Here is a 12,269-nt window from a genome sequence, read left to right as displayed (position 1 = left end):
AACGATCCCTTCACTGAAAGAATGGATGGAAAACCTACAAAACACCTGGCCAATAGTCAGAAAATCACTAGATGAAGCTAGGCGGGCATACAAAGCACAAGCCGATAAAAAAAGGGTTGAGCCTACACCATTCATTATAGGAGAAATGGTGTACTTATCTACAAAATACCTAAAGTCCCTACAGCCCTGTAAAAAACTTGGACCAAAATATATAGGACCTTTTCCAATTAAAAGAATCATAAATCCAGTAACAGTAGAATTGGAATTACCCAAAAACCTCAGGCAAATACACCCAATTTTTCATTGCAGCTTGCTGAAAAGAGAGCATCAGTCACATCTACGGCCAAAAATCCCCCCACCACCACCTCCACTCATGGTGGAGGGTGAACAACACTTCGAAATAAAGGAAGTCCTGGATTCTAGGAGATATCATGGGGCAACTCAGTACCTAGTTGCCTGGAAACACCTCCCTGCCTCACAAAATGAGTGGGTCCATAAACGTCATGTCAGAGCCCCGAAGCTATTGAAGAAGTTTCACACAGAGTATCCTAACAAGCCTGACTAAATTTTATACTTGTGTTTTCTTTCAGGTGGATCTCTCTTATTGTTAAGAGGGGCCGGATGTCAGAATCCAATTATATTTCATCTTTAATTATCAAATATAGAAACTCCCAATTCTGCCATCTCTGGATTCTGCCATAAGAGGGAGAGAAGGGGGAGAACAAAGGGGCTTTATGGCCCTCACTTCCTTCAGTACACTTCAAAGGGCTGAATGTTGAATGTGTGTTTATTGTAACCTCGAAGTGTTAGCATACCAAAGGAGAGTATTTGCCTTTCATGTAGTTATCTGAAGTCTCCATCCAGACGGAAGAAAGAAGAAAAGGGGTGGAATTGTGATACTTGAAACTATCACTGGAAGGGGGGTTGATTGGGTGGGACTACTGGGGAACCCCTTAAAACCTTGAATGGAAGAGCTTGAACCCCAAGTCCTGTCTAGCATGCCTGCAACCACTTCTCTTAATAAAGGATTCCTGTTGGAAGAATTATTCCAAGAGTTCTGTCTTCTTAAGATGCAAATTGGGGTGGGTCCTTACATTCTTGCCACACTTTATAGGAAAGGCCTATAAGTGGCAAATGCCACTGTTTCTAGATTAATTAGACAGCTTCGATCCTCAAATTCTGAGAGAAAAGTAAGCTTCACAATAATAAGCTACCTTGGTCCCCCTGAACTTTATACCGAGAACTAATGCTAAACAACCAGAGCACACTGGAATATACTAATTCAATTTCTTTTCTATGTTTTTGAAACTGCAGCGTAAGCCTTGCATATTTGTCTGCCCTTTGGCTGTATTGAGACAATAATCTATTTACTGGGCAGCTGGCTGGGATCATGCCTCAATTAAGAGGAACTGAAATTGACACCTAAATAAATAAATAATGGGAAATAAAAGAGAGAATGTCAATGTCTGCAGAAAGGCTGTGGTCGGCACCTGTTTTCCAAAACCTCCTGTTACCATCTTACAGAATTCTCTTTCATGCTTACAATTTAAAAGAGCCACTGGGGATTTATTTTTCAACTGAGAGGGTGGCTCAAAACTCCAAAATGTCAGGAATTTTTCTGGCACAGAAATTTGAAATAAAGCAGCAATAAAAACAGCCAAAATGCTTTTAAAGTAATGCTGGCTTATAAAACCACCTGGAAACAAATTAGCAGTGGCATGATTAAAACAGAATCATGATATCATTGAATGAAAGCTTGGAGGAATGCAATAGTTTCTTGTACTCTAAAAATAAATAGATACTGGCAGCATGATTATAGTAACCAGTATGAGGACACCTGTGAGCAAGTGTGGCCAGTATTTTTTGTGGCCACAAGTGACACTTTTTTCTCTTTTTCTCTCTCTTTCTGCTTCCAAAAGCAGCAGACTTATAGCACCAGGGAAGATTAGGCTCAAGCAGTGAGGTCGTTTTGTTTTTGAGAGCATATTAAGCTGAATTTTAGCCACATGATCTGGGATTCTGGTGCCTTTAACTGGGGTTCAGGGTTGTATGCAGTCCACTAGGTAGATCTTGTTCACCTTGTCCTTATCTTTGAAGATGGACACACTTGAACGAACATCCCAGATGAGCCATTTCACATGCAAGCAGATGGCCTGTTCAGAGATCAGTAATCTCAGGATTTTATAGCTCTAAACTTGGAAAGGTAATGAAAATGACTTATCTAGAATTACAGCCCATTATTCTTTGCCCACCAACAGCACATCTCTGTCTCAAAGGGTTCAGATTATATACCGTCAATGTATTTTTAACTGCTACTACCTTTGCAGCTATGGCAGCCCCAGGTGTTTCCTTTCCGGAACCTCATTAGGATTTCCCTCCATTCAGGCACTCAGTACTTTCCCACCAGGAGCTATTTTTAGAACGTGGCTGCCCTTTCTGGTGCTGCTGGCGTGCGTGTGTGTGTGTGTGTGTGTGTGTGTGTGTGTGTGTGTGTGTGTGTACATGCATATATGCGCAAGCGCATCCTTGCATGTGTACAAATATACATAGGGAGAGGAGTGCTTGGGCTTGTGGAAGGAGCAAAATCATGAGAAAGCAGGATGAAAAGCTTAATTCATGTCTCTTGAAAAATCCCTGGTTACCAAGCAACAGGGAAACACACGGGGTTCCCGAGATGCTCAGATGTTTCTGCACCGAGCTGAGGCTTGGGAGACAGAACTGGTGCAGCATGAAAGAGGCACAGTATTAAAAAAAAGCTTGCTTGCTTGAAAAAAGGAGCTGAGATCAGATCAAACAAGAGAGGATAACAAATCATTGTCACAGTCTGGTCCAGTCTCTGATAATTCTGTGCTTGAAGGTCATAAGTTCAAATGTGTTATCATGAGCCCCATCAGGATTGCTTAAGGGGCGTGGCCATATAAATCTTTTCAATAAATAAATATCCTCTCCCAACTTCCGCTCTCCAGCAACCACAGTGTAAAGCAATCGGAAGTCCAACTGAAAGGAATGAAAGTGGCAAAACAAACCAGTTCAGAGATCTTCTCCCCACTCCACCAGAACTCTCCTCAGTGTAAAGTGTAAAGCCTCCCTAGTCTCCCCTATGTAATGATGGAGCCAGTTTTGTTTTGGGACGATGCAATCCTCACTTTGTATTGATACACTTACCTATAAACTGAAGTTGAACCGGGAACCTGACTTCAGAAAAACCAATTCTTTTTATCCCCCCCCCCTGTGTTATTATGATATTGAGATATAAAGAAGCCTGGAGCTTTCTGGTTCTTCAGCTTTCAAAGAGAAAAGTCATTGCTCTCTCATTAGCGGATAGTTTTACTTTCAGCAGATCTATAAAGTGAACAGCCTCCAATGTGTTATGTCAAGGAATTGCGCAGCAGGTGTCTAAATGAAGTCAGAGACTTTGACACAAAGTTGTAGTTTTATATAAATAAATATATTTACAGCAAATAAAATAGACAAACAGGATCATTGGCAGGTAAACCAACACAGCAGGAGCATCATGAGTTAAATCAAAGAGCACACAAACCATTCATAGGAAAAAAAGATGGGGGAAAAGGGAAACTGCCCCTCCACACCCACAGCAACCAATCACAGCACAGATTGCCTCACGTAGGAGCTAGCAATCTACAACCAATCAACCACAATTATGTGTTCTGGTTCACTGCACAACCGAACTGCTCCAGCTACTAAATTTAAATATCTTAACACTTCTTCAATTTATAGTGGACAGCATTTAAACCAAGTTGTTTCACAAGATCCTTGTATTTCTATATACCCAATGGCTTTGTCATGAGATCAGCCAAATTATCTTCTGACAGATGATAAATTAGGTCTATTACATTTTCTTTCACTGCTTCATTGACATTACAATATTTTATATCAACATGTTTGCTTCTAGTTTTTTATTCTCTCACCTGTTGTCATTTCTATACATTTTATGTTATCTTCAAATACTGGCATAGCTTCTTTCACATCAATATCCAAATCCTTTAACAATTGTACATTTTTTTCTTTTGACTTAGAACATGCCTTCCTTCTTGTACTTTCTTTATTTCTACTCCTAAATAGTTTTTTATTTCTCCTTAAACTCTTTACATTTCTTCTGTTCTGCCATAAGCAAATTCAATACTTCTTGGTAATTTTGAGGCTCATAAAAATGTTACATACTTTTACCACATCAACTGTGAATCTTTCTATAGGGACACCTTTGATTACTCTTTCAGACCTCCTTGAAATAAACTGTTTTTGTTTCACTGGAATCTCACTTTCTAAACATTTCTCTGATCTATACTCAAACCCTAAGCTATTCTCAGATTCCTGTTTAACATACCAGTGTAAATGTTCATTCATTGGAGACTTCTAATAGGCATTAAAATTTCAGTATTGGCCTGTACCTTTTCCCAATTCTCATGTTCAGAAAAATTTGCAGAACGTGAAATAATAACATTTTTGTGTTCTATCTGTAAATCTATATGCCTTTGAGCATGTTCAATAACCTATAAATTTCAATTTCCTTGCCTTTGGCTGTCCTTTGCTCCTAATTGTTTTGGGAATGTGCACCCATGCACTGCTGCCAAACATTCTTAAATGTGCCAAAGACAGTCGTCTTTTATACAATATGTAATATGGAGTTTGATTAATTGCTGAACTCCTTAATCTATTGACCAAATAATTGGCAGTTAAAATTGCTTCATCCAAATGCAGCTTACTCATTCCTGCATCTGCTAGTAATGCATCTTCCATAGTCTGTAACACCATTTCTGCATTCAGCAACTCCATTCTGTGCCCGAGTGTAGGGGCTCATCTTCCTACGTATTATGCTTTCTTTCTCAGCCATTGCTGAAATATGTTAGACAACTCTGTACCTCTGTCTGTTTGTAGCTGACATACACATTGATTATACTTCCTTTTTATAAACATTACTCACTGCTTAAAATGTTGAAATACTTCTGTTTTGCTTTTTATAAATAATAAAATTCAAATTTTGAGAAATCATCAACAATTATCAAAGCAAATTTGACCACTCCCATTGAGGGGATAGAAGGCCAGTTAAATCAGCATGTACTAACTGAAAAATCCTGTCAGATTTCCTTTCATTTCTTTTGCTGATTTTTGGTTTTGCCTTTTTGCAAACAGCACAATAGTTGTTACAATCTTTTACATTCAAACCTACAGCCAGATCAGGCATTTTCTGCAATACTTTAAAGCTTGCATGATCCAGCCTTCTGTGCACACCCATTATATTTTGGTTCACTAGAAAAGATTGTCCGCGCACTACCAGTTTCATTTGTTCAAAATATATATATTGTTCAGTTTCAAACCTTGTGCACACACCCTGTTATTCTTTATGACCTTCCATGTACCCTTGGCAAAAAATTACCTCATACCCTTCATTGTCTAAGCAAGACACACTCAGCAAATTGTGATCTAAATCTGGCACACATAAAGCCTTATCAAACAATTTACCAATACATGGTACATATTCTGTTTCTTGCCCCTGTACAAAATAATGATTACCATTTGCCAGCTTCCTGGGTAGCTAGCCCCAGACTGGAAAAAGGTTTTGGGTTATTACCATATGCTCACTTGCCCCACTGTCCAACAACTAAATGTCTCTAGTGTCTTTGCTGGTTACTGTCACCAAAAAATCTCTGTTTCTTCCTTCCTCTGTCTTAGTGCTCTCTTTCTCTTGCTTGCATCATTTCATCTTCTTACTGGGCAATTTCTCTGGATATGCTGAATAGATCCATATGCAAAGTAGTGTTTTATTATACAGACTTTCTCTCCCACCTTGTTATCTCTCTGGAATGCACCTCTTTTCTGACTGAGTTGCAAATTACTATCACCCCTCAGTTTTTTCTGATCTTCTTCCAAAAGCCTCCCAGTTACATAGCTCATACTTAAATCACACTTGTTCATGGACTCAAGGCTTGTTACTAACATGTCCCAAGCATCATCAAGGGAACTAAGAACAACATACACTTTGTATGCTTCTGAAAGTACCACATCTTGCTCTTCTAATTCAAGGAAGGGTTTCCTCATGAACTGGAGGTGATCTGACACACTTTCTCCAGACTGTAGCCTTGCCCTGTAAAGTTTTCTGGTGAGAGTTACTTTGCTGCTTGCAGTCTCTCTCTTACATAAATTCTACGTAAGACCAGCCAGCATTTTCTAGCAGATGTGAGCCCATGCAGATGTATTACCTGACTATCTTCCAAGCACAAAATTATGCTAGCTAATGCTTTTTCATTTTGTCTTTGCTCCTCCCCTCCTTATTGATATCTGCTGGACAATTGTTTACAACTGTCCATAAATCCTCCCTCCACAGAAAACAACTCCATCTTTAGGCTCCATGAGAGATAATTGGTCTCATTAAGACGAGCCACAGGAAATCCAATCATTCAGATAGCATTATGCTATCTTTACAGGCCAATAGTCTTCAACCTCCAGGCTCATGAAGAAACTTTTACAGGCCAATATTTTTCAACCTCCAGGCTCATGAAGAAACTTTTACCTCAGAAAAATACTACTGGCCCTTGGGGCACTTCTGGGTTCATAACCTCTCAGGGAATCGTGCGGCAGGTTTCCAAATGAAGTCAGACTCTCTGACACAAGCTTGTAGTTTTATATAAATAAATATATTTGCAGCAAATAATATAGTCATGCAAACAGGAGCATTGTTCGATAAATCAACCCAGCAGGAGCATCATCAGATAAATTAAACAGCACCCACAGCATACCCAGGAAAAAAGGCAGGAAAAAAGGGAAACTGCCCCTCCACACCCACAGCAGCCAATCACAGCACAGTTTGCCTCATGCAGGAGCCAGCGATCTACAATCAATCAACCACAACTATGTGCTATGGCTCACTGCACAACCCCACTAAATTTAAATACTGTATCTTAACATGTTAACACCAGTTAAACAAACTTTATCTAATGATAGAGCAAGCAGAATAGTATTGATCTGAATTGATGATTGCACTTGCCAGGATGGCAGGATCTACACCAGTGGTTCTCAACCTTTTTAATGCCGCGACCCCCAACCGGTCGTAAGTCGAAGACTACCCAATTGGTCGTAAGTCGAGGACTACCCAACCGGTCGTAAGTCGAGGACTACCCAACCAGTCGTAAGTCAAGGACTTTCCCTGCCCGGGAGCACTGCACATGCGTGGTGCCGCCCCCTGTGCCGGCCGAGGCGTAGCTGGCAAGGGGCAGCGATGGCGCAGGCCGACCATCAGCTGGTCCACCAGCTGGCCCAGCCCAAGGGAGGTAAGGCACCCGCCGGGCCTCACGCACACCAGCAACCCTCCCTGTGCCCGCCGGCCTCCCACCTCCCACCCCTGGCCCTCTTTTACTTACATTTTTAGTAGTTGCTCAGCAGGGAGGGGTGGAAGCTTCCAGACAGCTCGCCTTTGCTGCAGACAACTTGCAGCACCGTTTGCAGAATGGGACTTTTGGCGGGCTCAGCAGGGCAAAGACAGCCTGGACAATTCCTATTGGCTTTTGAAAGCCAATAGAATTATATTCAAGAGAGTCTATTCTATTGACTTTCAAAAGCCAATAGAATAAAAGGGAAAAAAATGGCGGACTGCTTTGTTTGGCGACCCCCGTGAAATGGTCGTTCGATCCCAAATGCTGATCTACACTATAATGCTAGTTTTAAACTTCAGTGCAGTAAGTTCAGACCCTATTAATGAAAATCATTCTCCAGGACATCCCAAGATGAATTTTCTAAAGGAAGAGGCATTTGTTGAAGAAACTTCTGACAACCATGAAACCAGTTGCATCAGTACAACCTGCAGTGACATTGACTGAGCAGTTCCTTCTGCAGCACATTGCCTAAGTGGCTTAGTGGCCAGGGCTGGTCTGCTGTTTGCTTATTCCTCCTTTGCTTTATGGCATTTGAAGTGTTACATCAGTGGCAAGCAATAATTGAACCAAGATTTGGATTCAGCCCTTAGTCCAGTGACGGCGAACCTTTTAGAGACCGAGTGCCCAAACTGCAACCCCAAACCCACTTATTTATCACAAAGTGCCAGGGCTGCATCAGCATTGTGGTGCCCTCAGGGGGGCATGGTCCACTGGGTGAGTGGAGCTGCAGTGATCATGGCAGACTGGGTGAGCATGGCCAGGGCCAGTCCCTCGCCATCTACGGGGAATCCCTGGGGGGCCAATGCCACTTGTTCACTCACTTCCTGCCCTGTCACTTCCAAACACCACATGCTCGCTACTCTGGCAAACTCTGCTGGGGAACAGCGTGCCTGCCCACAGAGAGGACTCTGAGTGCCGCCTCTGGCACGCATGCCATAGGTTCGCCACCACTGCCTTAGTCCATTTCTAAGGTCAAGAAGGCCTCTTAGATTTATTTTATTTATTTATTTACAAATATTTATATGCCGCCCAATCCCAAAGGACTCAGGGCGGCGTACAAAGTTAAAAACAGTCATAAAACAATAAAATAATCCAGTCATACCGCGCGTCCGATCATATCCCGGCCCCCCGGGGACATCAGCCCCAGGCCTGCCGGAACAGGAGAGTTTTAACGACTTTCTTAAAGGCCGGCAGGGTGGGAGTAGTTCGAACCTCGGGGGGAAGTTGATTCCACCAGGTCGGAGCCACCACAGAAAAGGCCCTTCCCCAAGGGCCCGCCAGCCGACATTGTCTGGCCGACGGGACCTGAAGGAGGCCCAATCTATGGGACCTCACCGGTCTCTGGGAGCTGTGAGGCAGAATGTGGTCCTGTAAGTAACCTGGCCCTATGCCATGAAGGGCTTTGAAGGTGATAACCAACACCTTGAATTGCGTCCAGAGACCCACAGGAAGCCAGTGCAGCTCGCGGAGGATAGGTGACACATGGGCGTACCTTGGCGCGCCCACAATCGCTCTCGCGGCTGCGTTCTGAACCAACTGCAGCCTCCGAACGCCCTTCAAGGGTAGCCCCATGTAGAGCGCGTTACAGTAATCCAGTCTTGAGGTGACAAGGGCATGAGTGACTGTGAGTAAAGCCTCCCGGTCCAAATAAGGCCGCAACTGGTGCACTAGGCGAACCTGTGCAAAGGTCTCCCTGGCCACAGCCAATAGATGTTGTTCCAAATTTAGCTGTGAGTCCAGGAGGACACCCAAGTTGCGTGCCTGCACTGAGGGAGGTAAATTTGCCCCCCCCAGGACTAAAGATGGACCATCCAGTTGGCCTTTGGGAGGCAAGACCCAGAGCCACTCGGTCTTGTCAGGGTTGAGTCTAAGCCTGTTCACCCCCATCCAGACCCTCACATCTTCCAGGCACCGGCACATCACGTCGACTGCTTCACTGAAAGGACACGGGGTGGAGATATACAATTGGGTATCATCCGCATACTGATGATACCTCACCCCGTGTCGCCGAATGATCTCACCCAGCGGTTTCATGTAGATGTTAAAAAGGAGGGGGGACAGGACCGAGCCCTGAGGCACCCCATAATCGAAGCGTCTAGGGGTCGATCTCTGTCCGCCCGCCAACACCGACTGCGACCTGTCAGAGAGGTAGGAGGAGAACCACCGCAATACGGTGCCGCCCACCCCCACCTCTCCGAGACGACGCAGAAGGATACCATGGTCGATGGTATCGAAAGCCGCTGAGAGGCCAAGAAGCACCAGGATAGAGGAATAACCCCTATCCCGGGCTTGCCAGAGGTCATCGGTCAGTGCAACCAGAGCAGTCTCAGTGCTGTAGCCGGGCCTGAAACCAGATTGAAAAGGGTCCAGATAATTAGTCCAATTTCTAATTTTCAGCAGTTTTGTTTTTAACTTAAAATGTAAATTTCTAGGTGGGAAAAGAGACTTCTTCCTTAGGGAAAAAAAATGCTAGCTGAAGTTTCCCCACACAGGTCCTGGTACACACCATGCCAACTATAATGTGATTTGTTTCATCTTAGTGTGGCATATGAATTCAGAGAATTGTATCTGTAGACCATTTCTTATGTCTTTGTCCCACTGTGATCTGATCTGTTCAATACATTATTCCATAATGTGGTTAGGTCTGATGTAATGTAATATTCATATCCAAACCATGTGTTAAACTGAGGTCAAGGCAAAGAACTTTCAATACAATGTGCCCTCATGATGTGTTCTATTGTTATTTATTCATGTTATTGCATCATGTGGCATTTTGCATCTCCACAAGACCCAGTTTGATGTGGGTTCAGATGCTAGATTAGAAATCAAGAGACCATTCTTCAAGAGAAGATTGTTTCTAATCTTCCCTTAGGCATGAAAACCAGCTGGGCCAGTAATTCCAACCTACCTCATAGAGTAGTTGCGGAAAAATAGGAGGTAACACAAGTTGTATAAAGTAAAAGTGGGATAAAGATCTAAAAACCAAGTCACTTGACTCCTGATGAGGCTGTCATATTTGTTTGTTTTTAATTATTCCTTTTAATGGCAACCATACCAGGAATGATGGAATGGTAGCCAACATAAAAATGGCCACATTGGCTAAGTCATCTATTATGCAACAGAGAGGTATTATATTTATTGATGTTTAATACTAAACTAGATTTAGCTTGTTGTGAAAACATGCTCTATGCCTCCTCACCTAATTATGACTAAGCATGGTACTAAAATTCAACCATAGTGTCTGCTATGCCAGGCAAAGACACTACTACAGTATATAAAAATAAGTAACTCAGGTGTCTGGACTTCAGCTCTAATCAACCTTAGAAAACAAGACCAATGGCAAGACCTGGTGGGCATTGTGTTACATGTGGCTAAGAGACTCCACTTGACTTGGTGAGTCATAGGTCAGATCTGAAAACTTCCTTTTCTCATGAAGATAAGGAAAAAGTTAACTTCTCCCTTGACACTTTATTGGAATATCCTTAGTGTTTTCCTTTCATAGGGAATTGGCCTGTTCTCATAGAATAGTTCTCCAAGAGGATTATGAATATGTTTGTTCTTCTCATGAAAATACAATGATCTTTCCATGCTGGATGAGTTGTAAAAAGGGCACAATGGATCCGGAAATCAAGAGAAAGGGTCTCTTCTAAACACTTAGGATCCAAAAGTAGAATGCCAGGAAAGAGAAGAAGAACATCTCATTATTCTTCTAAGCTGATGCAAGTTTACATTTCCTCTTAATATTTTCATGGTCAATTTTTTTTAACCAACTCCTAAAGTGCAAAAGGATTAATGGGGGCACAAAAGCAAAATTGCATAGCAATATTATACCAGGTGTTAAGGAGCTTTTAAAGAAGTCATCATGCAGAGTTCAAGACTTTTTCTCTACCATTTTTGTTACCTCATTGAATTAGAAAAATGATAAGACAGAACAAAATAACCATGCACAGAACAGAAGTATTATGAAGGTCTGCCTTAGACAACAGACAAGATGGAACTGCCATATCCCAAGCAAATTGGTTTGGCAGTGGATTTATTTAAATCTTGGGGATAGATAGAACCCAGAACAATACAATGCTTTGGGTAGTGCCAATCAGACTTTATGACATATTTAGGGATCTTCCAACAGAGAAGAATTGTGATGGGCTTAGGGAGGACCGGATCTGCCATCTAATGCAATTCCATCAATCCATATTGGGAATTGCTAAACATCTTATACGATATTGGTCCCTGTTATCATAGAGCCTCTTTCTTTGTTCCTGCAAAACCTCCATAATAGGATCAATATCAAGGTAGGGCTTACTTCAAAAACAGAAAAAACCCAGATCTTCAGAGTTTTCAAGAGGTCTCTTCTTCTCAAGCTCTTCACTAGAGGACTAAGGGACTGAAACTCAGGGCAAGAGACACACACCGCAAAAGGTTATTTAAAATGCATCAGTACCTAACTTCCATGTCTTCCCTAAAGAATTTGAGGAATATCATTTGCTGAGCATATTTTGATCTGGCTTTTCACACTATTATCCCCCAAAGCAGCTCACATCAATAAAAGATAGATACAGAGAAAGAAAAGGGAAATTGGATTTTGGTCCTTCAGTAGCAAAACACATTAGCAACCTATAAATTGGCAGATTTCTTCCTGATATTATTGTCTGAATTATTACTGATGGATTTTGGTGATTCGCCAGTGGATGAAGCCACATGGTGCTGCCCTTCAGCTGTCCACTTCTCTGATTGAGTAACTTGCCTTGTTTTTTGGGGATAATCTCTTCTTTGCTATGAAGTTGTTTTGGGGAGACCTCCACTGGCTCTTGGTTCCTGTGTGACAGAAGTGTGAGAACATACAGTTTTCACTAACACATTCTTAGGAGCTGCCTGCTCCAA

General features: G+C 42.3%; 1 protein-coding gene across 1 annotated transcript in view; it reads right to left on the bottom strand.

Moving 5' to 3' along the window:
• The window catches only part of LRRC3C (leucine rich repeat containing 3C), a 40,051-nt gene extending 37,666 nt beyond the window's left edge, over positions 1 to 2,385 (bottom strand). Inside the window, exon 1 of the mRNA XM_039359278.1 lies at positions 2,320 to 2,385. The gene's annotated coding sequence lies outside the window, so the exon portion shown is untranslated. The remainder of the gene's footprint in view (positions 1 to 2,319) is intronic.
• Positions 2,386 to 12,269: the final 9,884 nt, after the last annotated feature.

This window comes from Crotalus tigris, unplaced genomic scaffold, assembly GCF_016545835.1.
Source record: "Crotalus tigris isolate CLP2741 ecotype Arizona unplaced genomic scaffold, ASM1654583v1 scf7180000019068.10715455, whole genome shotgun sequence".
Classification (NCBI taxonomy): Eukaryota; Metazoa; Chordata; class Lepidosauria; order Squamata; family Viperidae; genus Crotalus; species Crotalus tigris.
The sequence above is the reverse complement of the archived record's forward strand: the minus strand, read 5'-3'. Positions and strand labels throughout refer to the sequence as shown.